Source organism: Paroedura picta, chromosome 18 (genome assembly GCF_049243985.1).
Source record: "Paroedura picta isolate Pp20150507F chromosome 18, Ppicta_v3.0, whole genome shotgun sequence".
Classification (NCBI taxonomy): domain Eukaryota; kingdom Metazoa; phylum Chordata; class Lepidosauria; order Squamata; family Gekkonidae; genus Paroedura; species Paroedura picta.
The window spans coordinates 14,890,857-14,908,041 of record NC_135386.1 but is presented as its reverse complement, the minus strand read 5'-3'; positions in this window follow the sequence as shown (position 1 = coordinate 14,908,041).

The following is a 17,185-nucleotide window of genomic DNA, read 5'->3' as shown; positions in this document are numbered from 1 at the left end:
ACACGAGGCTTTTGTTTGGGGGGGGGGGAGTTAATGTGCTGAAAGATCGGGATCTTGGAAAGGGCGTAGTGAAGGCGGTTGGGAATGTGTAGTGGGGAGAAGGACCCCGTTGCATCAGTGGCAAGCCGACGAAGAGGACCAGCCGGCGAAGGCTGAACACGAGGACTTTATTCCAGCAAATGGAAAAATCACAGCCGGAACAAGCTCGCTTTCGGAGAAAAATTGTTCCGCAGTGGCTTAATACGATATCTATTCTGCTTTCTTAATATTCATCCCCTACTGACGTTTACCTACAAGTATCACCTTGCCCAGTAGGGTCATACGCTCCAGTGTAATATACGGGGGACCATGGTGGTTGCCTACCGTGTGTTAGTCACAAGGACAGGGAGGCTGGATGGCGTGGAAGGAGGGGGGGGGTATCCGGTGCCCAAAATCTTTCTTCCCCAGTCCACCTCCCCATGTGACTTCCTCAAGGTAGGACAGGAAGTTCCTGGCACTCCAGCAAGACCCTGTGGATGTACACAGTGAAATGGCCCCTCCGGAACCCTGGCGAACAGTCAGTGGGGGAGAAAAAAGCTTCCAACCCTGAACCAAGGTGGAAGAAAGGGGCTGAATTCTTACCCTGTTGGACGCAAGAAAAGGATTTCTAATAGGGGGGAGGCCTTTGAAATATAAGTTGTGGCCCACAGAGGACAGTGGCACAAGCCTTGCCCTCTCGCCCTCTGTAAGAGCTGTCTCTTCTTGAGAAACCCAAGGAATCCTTCCTGCCCATCCCCACCAGCAGGGAATTGCCCCTTTGGAATGACACCCATGCTGGATTAAATCCAAGCGGACGCATCCTGCCTCTACCCGCGCATGCGTCTATTCCTGCCACTTTGTAATTTCAAGTCTTCCTTCGTTTCTCTGCTTTTAGAACCCTTCGGCTTGGCCTATGGAAGTAAAAACGTGGCCAAGCAAAGAAGATGATGAGCCCTTCTCCTGCAGGCAAAGAACCGCTTAGGACGAATTAACTATCACCACCTTTATTGACAGCCAGGGTGGTGACAGTGGTCAGGCTAGACACTGGAAAGCCCTGAGTTCAAGTCCCCCTCCTCCTGTGAAGCCAGTCCCCGTCTTTCTCGGGCTCTCCCTGGTGGTCGCGAGATTGAAATAGAGGAAGATAACCCTTGAGCCTTTTAGAGGAAGGATGGGAGCCCCATTTTGCCCGGTTCGGCCCAGTTCTGTTGGACCGGCCCCTCGCAGGAGCTGGGTAACAAGGCCACATAGCAGCTCTTGAGGCCTGAGGCGGCTCTCATGTGCTGCTTGGAGCACCATGTTGCCAAAGTGGGGTCACTTCTGAGCTGGAACGCCCGTGATGCACGAGTTGTGCTTTTCTCTTGTTCACAGCAGAGATGACAATTGGCGTTTGGGCCCCTAAGCGTTGCTCCCGGCACACATCGCGGTTCTACTAATTAAGGAAGAGCACATCATGTGCCTCTGGCCTTCGGGAAGCAAACTTGCCTTTGGGAGGGCTCGGCGTGCGGTCGGCGTGACCCGAGAAAACCAGCCAGTTGTGTCTAGAGGAGCCTTTTGTCCTCCAGCAAATCAAGGAGCTTTCCATTTGTTTGCAAAATCCCACTCCTCAAACGTGAGAAAAGTACAGGGTGTTGGGTTTGTACTGAACTCCAGGGGGGATTCGTGAGGAAGTCAACAGGTGTAGCTCTATAACAGGAGGAACCATTTCTGATGGAGGTCTGCTGCGTGGCCTTCGTAGGCGCAGGTGGCCCTTTCCCAAGCTCTACAATGGCTGTTTCTTTAGGTCTGGGTTGGGAAATTCATGGAGGCTTGGAGGGCAAACCCCAGGGAGGGCAGGGGTCAGGGAAGGGGTGGTGGGAAATAATCCCTAGAAACAATCCAGAACAGCCAGAGTCCAGGAGCACCTGAAAGACTAACAGAATTTGTGGCAGGGAAGGAGCTGATCAAAGCTGCCCTGTCTGGCATAAGTTTTGTTAAGTCTTCCAAGTGCTCCTGGACTCAGAATTATAGAAGTTGGAAGGGACCTCCAGGATCATCTAGTCCAACCCCTACACAAGGCAGGAAACAACTACATGCCCACTCATGATGACCCCAATTTCATGCCCAAGTGATTCCCCCCCCCCCCCAAACACACACCAACACTCCAGAATTCAGTCTGGGGGGAATTCACCTCCCATCCCACAGTGGCGATCAGCAATTCCCTGGGTATGCCAGGAAGGGCCACAAGAGACAGACATTGGCACATCCCTTCCTGCCCACCCACTCAGCATCTGCCCACGTTCATAAAATCAGCATTTCTGTCAGTTGACGATCTAGTCCTGCTCGAAAACTTCCAAAGAAGCAGAATCCACTGCCTCCCGAGGAAATTTTTAGATCATCAATCCATATAATCGATTTAGAGAAAGAGCAAATTCTTCAAGCTGGCCGCATCAGACTAGTTTTCGTGGCCCAGTAAAATACGTTCAGAGGACTCAATCTGCCCATATCCACGCTTACAAACACTCTGCACGCGGCAAAAATGGAAGTTTGCCGGTGTTTACGAAGGCAAAGAAGCAGAGAGGAGGTGGTAATGTTACCTGTGTATTTCCCCCCTCCCTGTGCATACAAGTGATCTCAGGATGCATCGATGGGGTTGCCACAGGTGTTTTGTGGCTCCAGGCAAAGTACGCCTGCCCCCCCGACCTTTAGCGTAGCCCCAAGAGGAGGAGACCCTGCCCACCTTTCCTGCTCAAGGGAAGCCCCCACCAGCTGTCTTGCAAGCCTGTCCGAGGCAGCTGATGCGTCTCTCAAGGCCTCCCTTCTGGACCGGTCCCTCTTTGAGGCACTGGAATACCACAGCAGAGCTCGGCGATGCCAGCCAGTCCCAGAATAGGCCTCTGGCTCCGGCTGGGGATTTAAGACATTTCGGCCTGGCAGTCGGCCCATGGGAGTTCCCCGGGCCGTTTTGCCTTCCACCTTTGTCTTCAGCTTTCCCCTCTTGCTCCACACTACCAGGAGGCCCCGTGATGCTGTCCCTTAGATCAGGCCGGGTGGCCGGGTTAGTCCGTCTGCAGCCATGCTGGTGACAGGACTGGGCGTTGTGTCTGAAGCCACAGTTTGGCATGGGCTGTCCAGCGTTTCTGGCCTGGCCGGTTTCCGCCTGTTCTCGGGGACAGCCGAAGCCAAGGAGCCGGGGTGTTCCAAAAGGGCCAGGCAGCTACAGACCAGGGTCTGTTTCTTCCCGTAGCTGGAAAAGTTAATGAGAATCGCAGGGACGGTGAGATGCAATAGGACCTCGGCCCTGCCAGCTTTCCAGTGGTGGAGCAAAGAGACACGAGGCCTGCAGAAGGGCTGGGCAGCGCATTCGTGCCCAGAAAACGGCATGCAACAAGCAAGCGTCATGCCCAACAATGCAGGGTGGGTCTTTCCCCGTCTATTTTGTTCTGCTTTTCCCAAATCCGTCTTTTTCACAGCTTATCGTCCTCAGCCAAGAGAGCTTTCTAAGGTACCCTCGCTAGCGGAGAGCACAGGAGAGGTAGAGAGTTTCTCTTTTCGAAACAGGAGAGAGAAGCGTCTGTTTGCTTTGAACAGCAGGGAAGCTCAAAATGAACCTTGGTTTTGCCCAGGCAGCCGAAAGCCAAAGGCAGCTTGGGTCAAAATAGCTTCCCTGTTTAAGAACCCATAAATGTTTTTTTTTTTTTAAAGAGTGGGGGTTGTGCCAGGTGAAAAAAGATCAGCTTAGTGTTGTTGAACTCACAACCAACCTGAGGATTCCTGAACCTTTTAAAGCAGGGGTGGGCAAACTGTGGCCCTCCAGATGTCCATGGACTACATTTCCCATGAGCCCCTGCCAGCATTTGCTGGCAGGGGCCCATGCGAATTGTAGTCCATGGACATCTGGAGGGCCACAGTTTGACCACCCCTGCGAATCACAATGCGTACCAGTTACAAAGAACTTAACCAAATCTGATGAAATCAAGTCTTGCAAATCTATTCCTAATTTTCATTGCCGCAAAGGCGAATAAAGATACGCTATTTTTTACATGATAAAATCCATTTGCAAAGCTGGCAGGAGCTCATGGAATTGTAGTCCATGGACATCTGGAGGGCCACGGTTTGCCCACCCTTGTTTTAAAGAGTTCTGCACAAGGGAAATGTTTGCTTTTCGCTCCAAAGAGCAATGGCGACCAAAGCTCTGCTTGTCCCCACAGCCGTTCTCCTCTCCCAGCTGAAAAGTACAGCCAATAGCATTTAGGTTTTGTAAAGCTTGATTTAAGAACCAGATCCGGAACGCTCAAATAAAGGCGGAAGCGTTGTGAATTTCCACTCGCCAAAAAACGAACCACTGCCGTCTCGAAAAAACATCCGCTCTTTTTCCCCCGTTGCGCCTCCTGCTCAGGAGCTAAGCTCTTGCAAAGGGCTGGGCTTTGAGACAGCTCAGCTCATGCAAGGCCCGCTGCTCTTCTCCCGGTCCCAGCCAGGCTGCTACTCAGCCCCACGTTCCAGCATGTGTGAATCAATCAATTCAGGGACAAGACCCCTTCTAGCCCAGAGGATTCGCCGGAGCAGCAGTGAAGGCAGCAGCGTGTGAATCCTGCAGCTGGTCAGAAGGTCAGCTGGCTGGCAACAAGCTGTCAGTCAAGATGGGGTCCAGGTGCAGCTCAGGAGGATTAAGCCCAGCTGCAACCCCTCTGGCTGAAGGCTGCCCCACCCAGCCTTGGTGTACCTAAGGAGAGGCTTCATGGGTGGAAGGCCTGCGTTTTCCTGCCTGTCTTCCCTGGCCCTTCTCTGTTCCAGTCCTCTACAGTGAAGCTCTGCTCAACCGTCTCCTGATTCCTGACTTCGGCTTTAGGTATCGTGTTTTTGAAAGGCCTACTGCTACTTACCATACATTTAAGGAGGGCTGTCTCTGATCAGCTGTGATAGGCGGAAGCAAATTCCTTCCCGGAAAGAGTGTGTGTCTTTGTGTCGTTTTGCAAGATCTGTTTTACTCTTCAGGTGGGAAGCTTGCCTGCCAGTTTTGCCATCTCCCAATGTCCTGCCCCCCCCCCTCCGAATTTGAACTCAGCTTGAGTTCTGCGAACCAGACAGCAGAGGACAAGAAGAAGAAAAAGAAGAGTTGGTTCTTAGATGCCGCTTTTCTCTACCCAAAGGAGTCTCAAAGCAGCTTACAATCACCTTCCCTTTCCTCTCCCCACAACAGACACCCTGTGAGGTGGGTGAGGCTGAGAGAGCCCTGATATTCCTGCTTGGTCAGAACAGTTTTATCAGTGCCGTGGGCAGTCCAAGGTCACCCAGCTGGCTGCATGTGGGGGAGTGCAGAATCGAACCTGGCTCTCCAGATTAGAAGTCCATTTTCATTCTGATCGTGAATGGGCCTTTTTGTTCTGCCTTTTTCGCTAGATTAAAAAACGCACCATTTGTCAATCAGTGCGCGGACGATTTTAAAAACCTGAGCTCACCAGAAAAGCCGCCAGCCGAACAAGAGGTGTCAAAAGTCTGCCCAGCTATACAAACACCGCTTCCATTTTCCCACTCTGTCCTCCCCTCACCTGTCTTCGCGTCCCGTTGCTGTGTATTCTTGTCACCGGATCCTCTTCTGGTTATTCTGGCCCAAGCTGCTCCGGCATGAGATTTACGACCTTGCAGAGACCGAAAGCTAACCAGGCTTTACTGGAAACTCGGCTCATTTTGCCAGAGTTGACCACAGAAGGGAGGCCCTGCAGCTGAACGTGCTTCTAGTGAACTTAAGCTCTGTGAGCCCCGGAGCAGAGCGAAACCTGCTCAGATATTCTGCTAAGATATTCCCTCAAAAAGGACACATTTTCAGGGCCCATTTTGGCCTTCCTGCTGCTGGTTTCCTGCTCCCCTCCCCCTCCCCCTAGTTTTTGGGGCACATTTTTAAAGAGTGATTTTTAATATATGCTAAGTACAATTCAGTGAGATGCCGCAAGGGTCCCAAACCTGGTTGAGCCTTTTAAGCGTTGTGCTACTCCAGTCTTTAATATCTTGGATGCAGTTTTGTTGGATTTTTTAAATCATCTTCATTTAGTTGTCATTATCTTGGGTTTACTTTGACCGGTATCCAAATCTGATGTAGCCTCCAGGGCAGGGATGCCCAACCAGGGGTCTGTAGGAGCTCTGAAGGGGGTCCGCGGAAGTGGGGTGATGGTGTGAGGTTGGGCTGTCTTCTCAGCTCCTGTTCTTTCCAACCTACATTAGGCAGAGTGAGGGGACAGAGCAAAACAGAGGGCCAAGGGTGCGGGTAGTGATGTCACTTCTGGGGGTGTGGCAGGGGGCGTGGCCAGCTGGCATCACTTCCAGGGCTCCTTGACCTCTGAAAGATTATTTCAGGGGCTTCTCCGTGGTCAAAAGGGTGAAAGGGGCTGGGCTAGGGATACTGTGCTGGAAATGGGGAGACGATCACTTTAGCAAAGCTCATATTTTACTTTCGCAAAGCTCATTTTTTCAATTAACGTGTGGTAGATAACCCTAGCACTGTGCGTGGAGACAACCTGACAATCCCCAGAGGAGACGACAATGTTATTTCCATGAATCATTGCAAATGATAACATGTTCATCAGTTTGGCTCCTGATCTATTAATAATTTTGTCCTTTGCATGACACTGCCCTCCTGTGATGTTCTAAGGCAGGAGTAGTCAACCTGTGTTCCTCCAGATGTCCATGGACTACAGTTCCCATGAGAATTCTCATGGGAATTGTAGTCCATGGACATCTGGAGAACCACAGGTTGACTACCCCTGTTCTAAGAGATCTGTAGCAGTATTTTTTAATACCGTCTTAGACCAGCAAAGTAAAAACGTCATAATATAAAAAAGCTTTCCTTCCAAAATTTAGAACAGAGCAAGTCCTTGTCACCCAAGCCTGTTCTGACGTAAAAATCTCCCATGATGCCTTGTCAGTGGCCGTTCAGTAGGTCAAGCAGATATTCTTCCAAAGTTGTCCGTTGGACATCAGCCTCTGCTTTTAAGACCTTAGGAAGAAAAAGAAGAAGAAGAGTTGGTTCTTATATGCCGCTTTTCCCTACCCGAAGGAGGCTCAAAGCGGCTTACAGTCACCTTCCCATTCCTCTCCCCACAACAGACACCCTGTGGGGTGGGTGAGGCTGAGAGAGCCCTGATATCACTGCTCGGTCAGAACAGTTTTATCAGTGCTGTGGTGAGCCCAAGGTCACCCAGTTGGCTGCATGTGGGGGAGTGCAGAATCGAACCCGGCATGCCAGATTAGAAGTCCGCACTCCTAACCACTACACCAAGCTGGCTCTTGGAGGGAAACACTTACCAAGAGAAGTTTGTTAGAACTCGCATTTACGTTCATAGCCACAGCAAGCTTGGGAGGGGGGAAGAGAGGATGACGTACCTTAATTGCAAAAAACAAAACAAAGTAGTCCACATTGGTGGACAACAGAGAGAATGGTTGCCATTAGTAGGACCTGATCCACCCCACCACAAAATGGCTGCCATGGGACTTTGGACCAGTTCCAAATGTTGGGTGGGTCCAAGTCAAGTATCATCCCATGATGAAAGCCATTGTTTCTGAACGGGGGCGGGGGGGTTGGTGTGGGGTTCTTGAAGTCACAAAGATGACATCTCCTGAGTTCTCCTGAAGCTCCTCACACTCCAATGAGAGAAGTAGAGGAAAACAGGATTCCCTTTTTCGCCTTGGGGAACAGTTATTAGGGTTGCTTGCCTTCAGGCGGCACCTGGAGACCTCCTGGGATTACCACTGGTCTCCAAGCTACACTCTCCTCAGGCTCCACCCTCAAATTATCCAGGTATTTCCCAACCAGAGCTGGCAAGGCCTCCTCCACGAAAATTCTGGTGATGGATTCAGTGCGAAGACAGGCAGTGCTTCTGTCCATCCATCAGCGATTGGATAATAATTCCACCAAATTCCTGTTTCCCGATTCCCTCTTTCCTGGTCAGGATCTCGCCTGGAAAGTAGGTCTTCTCCTTTAAATGCCATGAAGGGTGAAGGGAGGCTTTCCTTCCATCCTCATCCCAGCGTTGGCAGCCTTTGGGCTTCTATAATAGGCACAGGACATGGGCTTCACCTGCTCTGCCCCCTCCCACCTGCATGCCCCGGGGCCCTTCTGGCCGGGGAGCACAGAACGCGGCCGCCCACTCGCGCTGCAGAGGGAAGCCTCCGGCAAAGAACACGTCCTGCTGGCGCCCTTTGATCTTGCCTTTATCGCGTACGATCTGTCTGCCAGGTGGGAGACTTAAGAGGTTGTGCATCCTTGCCTCTCTTGAAGCCTTGGACAGGCTGGCAACTGAGCAGCCATTCAAAATTCGCACCTCCGCTTCACCCGTCAGCTAGAGGAACCTGGTCGGCCAACCGGCTGGTAGGACATCTGGTGAACATCTGACGGAACAACCCCATGCGTGTCTCTCTTGGTCTGTGCCTTCCAAGCTTCTGTTGCTGGGGAGGTGAAGGTACACACGGTTGGCTTTGGAGACGGCTGGAAAAAGTCAGAGCAGAGGAGAACTGAAGTATCTTTAGCAATGTTCCTAGGCTATGGAGCTTCTAAAAGAAGAGGAGCTCATTTTTTTTGTACCCCACTTTTCATTACCCAAAGGAGGCCCAAACTGGCTTACAAACTGCCTTCCCTTCCTCTTCCCACAGCAGACACCCTGTGAGGTAGGTGGGGCTGAGGGAGCTCTGTGAGAAGAGCTCTGAGAGAACTGTGACTAGCCCAAGGTTCCCAACTGGCTGCATGTGGAGGAGGGGTAGGGAGAAACCCAGTTCTCCAGATTAGAGCCTGCCATTCTTAACTATTCCACCATGCTGGCTCTCAAAAGGAGTGCAACGTCATCTAGAATTCCTTCCTGGGGTTGGCTATGGTAGCCTGCATAGCATAGTGCAGGGGTGGCCAAACTGTGGCTTTCCAGATGACAGGGGCTCATGGGAATTGTAGTCCATGGACATCTGGAGAGCCACAGTTTGGCTACCCCTGGCATAGTGGTTAGATTGCCAGGTTGGATTTGGGAAATGCAGACTCGAACCCTCACTCGGCCATGGAAGTTTGCTGGATCACTTCATCCAGGATTCTTGGGAGGAGAAAACGCAGGAGAAGAGGGGCCACTTTGAGGGTGAAAGGAGAGGTATAAACCAAGTCTAGTGAAATAAATATTTTCTTCAGTTGGTCTTCAGTTGGACACAGTTTTAATTTACTTGGTCTTTTCTCACTTAGGGTTGCCAGGTCTGTATTGGGGAATTCCAGGGGATTTAGGGGTGGAGCCTGGGGAGGGGCCTCATCAGGGTATAATTCCATAAAGTCTGCCCCCCAAAGCAGCCATTTTCTCCAGGGGAACTGATCTCTCTTGTCTGGAGACCAGTTTTAATTCCAGGAGATCTCCAGTCACCACCTGTAGTTGGCAACCCTGTAACTCCACCCCAAAACATCTATTTGGAGCTTTCATGTCTTACTTCCCTTTCTGCGAACAAAGAGCATTCACAGTAGAAAAGACCACAGACTCTTCACCACCACAGGTTCCACAATAGCAAACCACGCTTGATGCTGAATGTGTTCCCTCAGTGTGGAAATGGCTCCATGAAAACACACTCAAAATGTAAATGTCCAGAAATTGGTTTCTGAGGGAGAAAAATTCGAAGGCCAAATTTTATGCTTTTATGAACCTCGGACGTGGTGGGTCAGACTCTCTCTTCCCTCTGGCAATTCAGAGAAATGCAAAATTATGTCGTAGATTTTGCACCACTGATGAAAACGGACCACCATCTTGCCCGCAAAGGCAAAGGGAGAGAAAAAAAAGTTTCAAACCAGGTGAAAACGAAGAGAGGAGGGAGTCCCGTTCCGTGCTCGTCCAAAAACCATGAAAAGAAACTCAAAATGGTTATTATGAAATCTTTGAGGATCAAAGCTTCCTCTTGACTTTGGCCAACAGAAGGATGAAAGCGTTTCATCTGCTCGCGTTCAGAGCCTAAAGCAGGGCAGAATCTGGGAGCTTCCTAATGATTTTCACTGGAATGAAATAAATTTCTGAAGGGAGGTGGGTCCTTCTGTTTCTTCTCTCGCCTGCCTGTCACTGCGTGCCCTTCATGCAAAAGGACGGGCCAGATTTTGAAAGGAAGAAAGAGGTCAGGCTTGTGCATGGATGGTTCATTAGTGCTCCTTTGATGTGACAGAACAATGGGCTGCAGCGTTTTCTTTCTGGCGCGGTTTGCGCTCTTAAAACTTCCTTGCCCTCGCCACCCTTCCAGCTGAACAATGCCCTGAGATCTCTGCCTTGGGACGGCTCGTCAGCCGAGCTCCAAACACCAGGTCTAACTTGCAGCCAGTAAAGGTGACCCTTCCAGATAACTGCAATGGCCATCTTGAACATGGGCAGTAGGAAGACGATGGTGGTAGGTTGGGGCAGGTAGGATATGGCCAATCAGACTAGAGAGGCGGCCGGTTCAAAATATGGGGCGTGTTTGTGGGGGTTATAAACTTGGCGGTATGATCTTTCCTTTGTTTGATTTATCTTTATCAAGTAGAAAAGAGCAAAAGTCCAGTAGCGCTTAGAATCATAGAATAATAGAGTTGGAAGGGACCTCATAGGTCATCTTGTCCAACCCCCTGTACTATGCAGGACACTCACAACCCTGTCGCTGATCCACTGTCACCTGCCACCCCCTTGAGTCTTCACAGAATCAGCCTCTCCGTCAGATGGCTATCCAGCCTCTGTTTTAAACATTTCCAAAGATGGAGAACCCACCACCTCCCGAGGAAGCCTGCTCCACTGAGAAACCACTCTGACTGTCAGGAACTTCTTCCGGAGGTTTAGATGGAAGTTCTTTTTAATTAATTTCATCCCATTGGTTCTGGTCTGTCCCTCTGGGGCAAGAGAGAACAATTCATCCTCCATATGGCACCCTTTTAAATACTTGAAAGAAGAAGAACTTTTTTGGCAGAGTGAGAGCTTCCACGAGTCAACGCTCACTTTGAAAGCTCCTCCCCTGTCACAGAATTTGTCTTTCAGGTGCTCCTGGACTCTTGCAGCTTGTCATAGTGGTTAGGAATGCGGACTTCTAATCTGGTGAGCCGGGTTTGATTCCTCGCTCTCCCTTCACATTAGATCAGAAAAAAAAAATCCAAGAATTATGAATACTTTGTGATTATTGGGATACAGGATTTTCCAGGAATCCCAACATTTTGGGGGGGGGGACCAGTAGGCCCAAATCGAAAAATACCCAGAAAAAAACCCTGTACATCCCTAGTCGGCCGTCCCAGTGAAGATAATTCATATGCCCTTCGGATAGACCCGGCCTGGATAACCCAGACAAACCTCATCCTATCAGATTTTGGCTGCTAAGCAGGGCCGGCCTGGGCTAGCGCTTGTAAAGGTGCCGCCCAAGGAATACCCGTGTTGTGACTCGGGGGCAAGCGATCGGGAACCACCTCCAAACGTCTTTTGCCTGGCAGCCAGACAATCTCTGGATCTCCTGGCTACATTGCACACATGGCCCTGTGATAAATAAATGAACGCCCTTCAGATACATGGCAGGAAACAGTGGAGTGTTTTCAAAATGCTTGTGTGTGCACACAGCCGGAGCACACCTACCCCAGCCTGTTAGGGCTTCGGTATTCAGAACGGGAAAATGCTTGCAAAAACATTGTCTTCTTCTCCCACACCACTCAGAACCTGTATTGAATCTAGTGTTTTTGGCCCGGACCTCTGAGTGATATTATTTGAGAAGAGCCAGGGATGCAAACCGCGCCAGGGATAACAGCTGAGCTGGAGTCGAAATGCTCCGGTCCGGTCTGGAGCCAAGCGAAATGACACCCTGCCAGAAAGGTCTGCTTTCTCTCTGGGCCGGCCCAGCTTAGCTTTTGCCCACCACGACCAGGGCATTGAGAAAGTCCCCTCTAACAAAGCCAGTCGCTCTTCCCGTGACATTGTATGTTTCTCTTTGGTCAGACGTTATCACCCCTTTGACAGAACAGGAAGCAGAGCAGGAATTTGGGAGTCCCTCGTCTTGATATCGGAGGGTTCCTCTTGTGTAATGACTCCTGGCCCATCCAGGATAGGCCCATCTCATCAGATCTCGAAAGCTCAGCAAAGTGCCTTGAAGGGAGGCCACCAGCAAGAGAAGCAGCCCCTTCTCTTCTTCAATTTGCCTTTGAGGATTAAGGACAATGCTGGCAACCCTTTTAAGGTGACAGGGCTACCTTTGGGGAGGATCTGCTTTACCTGGAGGAAAATGCCTGCTGTAGACCAGTGACTCTGTGGACCAGTGACTCTGTGATTGTAAACTAAACATGAGCAGGCAGTGTGATGCAGCGGTAATAAAGGCAAATGCCATTTTTGGGCTGTATCAACAGGGGCATCACATCAAAATCACAAGATGTCATAGTCCCATTGTATACGGCACTGGTCAGACCACACTTGGAGTACTGTGTGCAGTTCTGGAGGCCTCACTTCAAGAAGGACATAGATAAAATTGGAAGGGTACAGAGGAGAGCGACGAAGATGATCTGGGGCCAAGGGACCAAGCCCTATGAAGATAGGTTGAGGGACTTGGGAATGTTCAGCCTGGAGAAAAGGAGGTTGAGAGGGGACATGATAGCCCTCTTTAAGTATTTGAAAGGTTGTCACTTGGAGGAGGGCAGGATGCTGTTTCTGCTGGCTGCAGAGGAGAGGACACGCAGTAATGGGTTTAAACTTCAAGTACAACGATATAGGCTAGATATCAGGAAAACGTTTTTCACAGTCAGAGTAGTTCAGCAGTGGAATAGGCTGCCTAAGGAAGTGGTGAGCTCCCCCTCACTGGCAGTCTTCAAGCAAAGGTTGGATACACACTTTTCTTGGATGCTTTAGGATGCTTAGGGCTGATCCTGGGTTGAGCAGGGGGTTGGACTAGATGGCCTGTATGGCCCCTTCCAACTCTATGATTCTATGATTCTATGATTCCTTCTCCCCTTGGACTTGGATTCCTTCTCCCCTTGAGCCTCCATAGGCTCCACCCCAAACCTCCAGTGATTTCCCGACATGGAATTGACCACCCTACCCTGGGAGCAACACGGCGTCCACCCAGTTCTGCAGACAGGCTACAAGTATCGTGACTAGATGCATTCTCGAGGTTACAGTTATCCCCTTTGAAATGTTAGATTTATCGCCGTCGGAGGGAAGCTTGCTCCGTCCTGAGACCTAATTAGAGTGATGAATGAGCAGAGAGAGAAAATCTCCCGGCTGCCGTTCCTGGGAGCCGTGCTGAGATGCCAAGCACCTGGGAGATGAACTGGGATCTCGTCATTGGGGCTTGAGGACATGTAGAGAAACGGAATCCGAAATTGTGCCGGTGCTTGACCATGTTTGCCTGCTAAAGCCAGGCACAAAACCAGCCCAGCCCCACCCCTGTTACCCTGTCAATATGGTTACAGGAGAAACAATCGTAGTAAGGGCATGTATCGTATCTTGTTTCTCCATTTAGCTGGTGCTCGGTGCATTTCACCCACACACAGACGCACTCACACACACTGGATCCAGGTATAATAAAAAACCAACCTGTTGCATGAGAGGAAAAAGAAAGAAAGGCTTTGAAATATTTAAAATATTCAAAATATTCACATATTCACTTTGAAGTATTCAAAAGGGACAGTGTTTGGGAATGGTGAGGTTAATCCGCTTGGGGACGAAAGGGTCAAATGGCAGAGAGATCTGAAACTGCATTTCCGCAACACTTTTTGAAACCGAATTAGAGCCAGCCAAGGTCCTGAAGTACACTGGGTCTATATGGAGAACGGAGAGGTGGGGGTGGCTTCTTCAGGGTTTTGCTGATCCAAACAGGCCCTCTCCCAAATATTATCTTAGCTCGTTTTTTCAAAAGAAAGATGCCCATGTTTTTTCTTTCAAAAGTTAACACTATAGGTGGACTCTCTGTTATCAAAACCAATCAGAGCTCCTCCACTGGGCATTTGCTTGAGGCCGACCAGCCCCAAAACACCCACTGCCCCTCCAGAAACCCCCTCCCATGGCTGAAGAATCTGACCAACCCAAAGCTGTGTCAATGTTCCTGTTTAAATCTTGTTCTGGTTGACATGTTATGTTATGATTGTTATATTTATTATATTTGTTGCAAAGTTCTATGTGATTACCCCGTGATGTTCTATGTGAACCGCCCAGAGCCATATGGAAGGGTGGTATAAAAATCTAAATAAGTACATATTTCCCCTCCCCTCCCACAGGGCCCCAGTCCAGATTTCGACCCTGGGTGGCTCTAATTCAGCTTTTTAAAAACTTCAGGGCCCCGTCCCGCTGGATGCTGCATTGACCAACCCTAGGGGGCATCCCCAGTTTTTCTCAGCTTCCCCAGAGATGGTGCTGCCAGCATGCATATCTGGCTTGCCAGGCAATACCTGTAATAAGTTTCTCCGCGGGGACCAATTTCTTTTTCCATCCACCTGTGGCTTCCCTCGTAACACAAACTGCAAACCGGGACGTGGGTCTTTCATTAAATTTGGGCACAGTCTTGCAAGGAACACCCCTGGAAAAAATTAAGGGGGGGGGCGCAATGCACCAGGCATCGTGAGCTCTACTGAAATCAATAGGAGATGCACATTAATGCGCTGGCCGTGTCACCACTGCCCTTAATGAAACAACGGAGAGAGAACGTGGATATCGAGCCATGCTAGCTTCCCCGCTTGGCAAAAGTTCAGTTGCCTCCCTGTGGCAGACGACACACCCTGGCAATTCTCAGATAGTTTTGAACAGAACAAAATTTGAGTCCAGGGTCAGAGGTGAAGCTGGGATTGGGTGTGATTTGGGACGGGGAGGGACCTCTGTTATATAATGCGATGGCGCCCCTTTTCCAAAGCTGCCATTTTCTCCAGGGGAGCTGATGTCTGTCACCAGGAGATGAGCTCTAATTCCAGGGGATCCCCAGGCTCCACCTGGAGGCTGGCATCGCCAGACGCTTCTGTGGGGTTTGACAAATTGCAGTGGGGCGGGTATTGTACAAATGAGGACAAGCGATAGGAACCAGAAGGGCACAGCCACGAATCTGGTGCTGCCTGCGATTAGGGGATGAATGGCCACCCCCTTCTCCAAGGAACTGAGGTAAAGGTAAAGGTATCCCCTGTGCAAGCACCGAGTCATGTCTGACCCTTGGGGTGACGCCCTCCAGCGTTTTCATGGCAGACTCAATACGGGGTGGTTTGCCAGTGCCTTCCCCAGTCATGACCGTTTACCCCCCAGCAAGCTGGGTACTCATTTTACCGACCTCGGAAGGATGGAAGGCTGAGTCAACCTTGAGCCGGCTGCTGGGATTGAACTCCCAGCCTCATGGGCAGAGCTTTCAGACGGCTGCCTTACCAGTCTGCACCACAAGTGGCTCCAAGGAACTGAAGCAGCCCTTAACTGCTGGATCAGATAGGCAGTCTTACCCCACTAGCACATGAATTGTGCAAGTTAGATCCACAGGTACTGAGAGCAGGACGCTGGGAGGTCATTTCAGTGTTTACTGTGACCCCAGCAAGATGCTACAGAGAAGCAAACGGAACTGAACTAGGGAAATCCCACAAAAGCCCCAGCTTTTATACAGTACAGCCCCATAGATCTTCCCGCCTTTCCGTGCTATCGGTCCCTTTCACTTTAAGCTGACTAGATCCGGCAGTTGGGATCTAGCCGTGCGTTGGCTGGTTACAGGGCAAGATTGCAATCCTGCCTTGGACCTCGAGCTCGGCCGCCAGCAGCACGACAGACGCAACCGTGCACTTTGTGAGCCAGTTGCTGACTCTTCTTTTGAACTAGATACAAGATACAAAAAGCCTTTATTGGCGTAAAAAACAATACAGGTAAGGAGATACAAAATGGTACAATTATAAGAGTCAGGCAGAGTTACTCAATTTTGTTAAAAACAGGGAGTTAATACTAAAAACCTTTGCTAAAAATTTTGCAATGCGGGCGGTCCGCTCGGGATCCTTGCTATCAAGTAGTTTATTTTATTTTGAACTAGTCTGCCCTCTGCAAAGCCTTCTCTTCATTCGTGGCCAGATGTCTGACACTCTGACCATTGCACGACGCTGCCACCATTACCGGCTCTCCACATTATGGTTGGTCTCGATGTGCAGGGCACAAACTTTGCGCTCTGGCCCTGCCCACACACCCTTGCCAGACTTACAGTCTCATGAGTCATGCGGGGGGGGAGGCTAACCTTGGAGCTGCAAAATATTCAGTTTGAAATGTAAAACGTTCAACCTAAATCCCAATAATGTCTTAAGGTAACTAAGAGGATAGGGGGGAGAAATATTTTCTGAATTGTATATATGACAAGGTATTATGACACCCTTGTTCTCTTTTCTGTATTTCCCTTGGACTATTTTTCTTTTTAATTTAATATATATATATATATATATATATATATATATATATATATATATATATATATATATATATATATATATATATATATATATATATATATATATATATATATATATATATATATATATATATATATATATATATATATATATATATATATATATATATATATATATATATATATATATATATATATATATATATATATATATATATATATATATATATATATATATATATATATATATATATATATATATATATATATATATATATAAAGAAGAAGAGGGTATTTCTACTATCCTGCTTTTCACAACCCGAAGGAGTCTTGAAGTGGCATGCAACCGCCTTCTTTTCCCCTCCACACAACAGACACCCTGAGAGGTAGGTGGGGCTGAGAGAGCTCTGACAGAACTGCTGCATGAGAGCAGCTCCAACAGGACTGCGACTAGCCCAAGGTCCCCCAGCTGGCTGCATGTGGAGGAGGTCTGGAGAATCAAACCCGGCTCTCTAGATTAGAGGCCACTGCTCTTAACCACTACACCAAGCTGCATATAAAGAAAGAAACAATGTCTATTGAATAGACCACAGTATCTTTCACAAGGGGATTTCCCCCCACCTGGAATGCAGGAAGCTCCTTCATTCAAGGGGAATGTCCACGTGTCACGCTGATTTCCCTATCTAGCCATGACACACCATGTTCTCGGGATTTCCCTTTTCAACCTGGGGGAAAACAAAACCAGGTTTTTCCCTCTTATAGTTTGAAGGAGGAAACGGTAAGGTAGCTACAAAGGGAGCACCAGGCAGCGAACAATTACAGAAGAAACCTTCCTCCCCACGCCCCC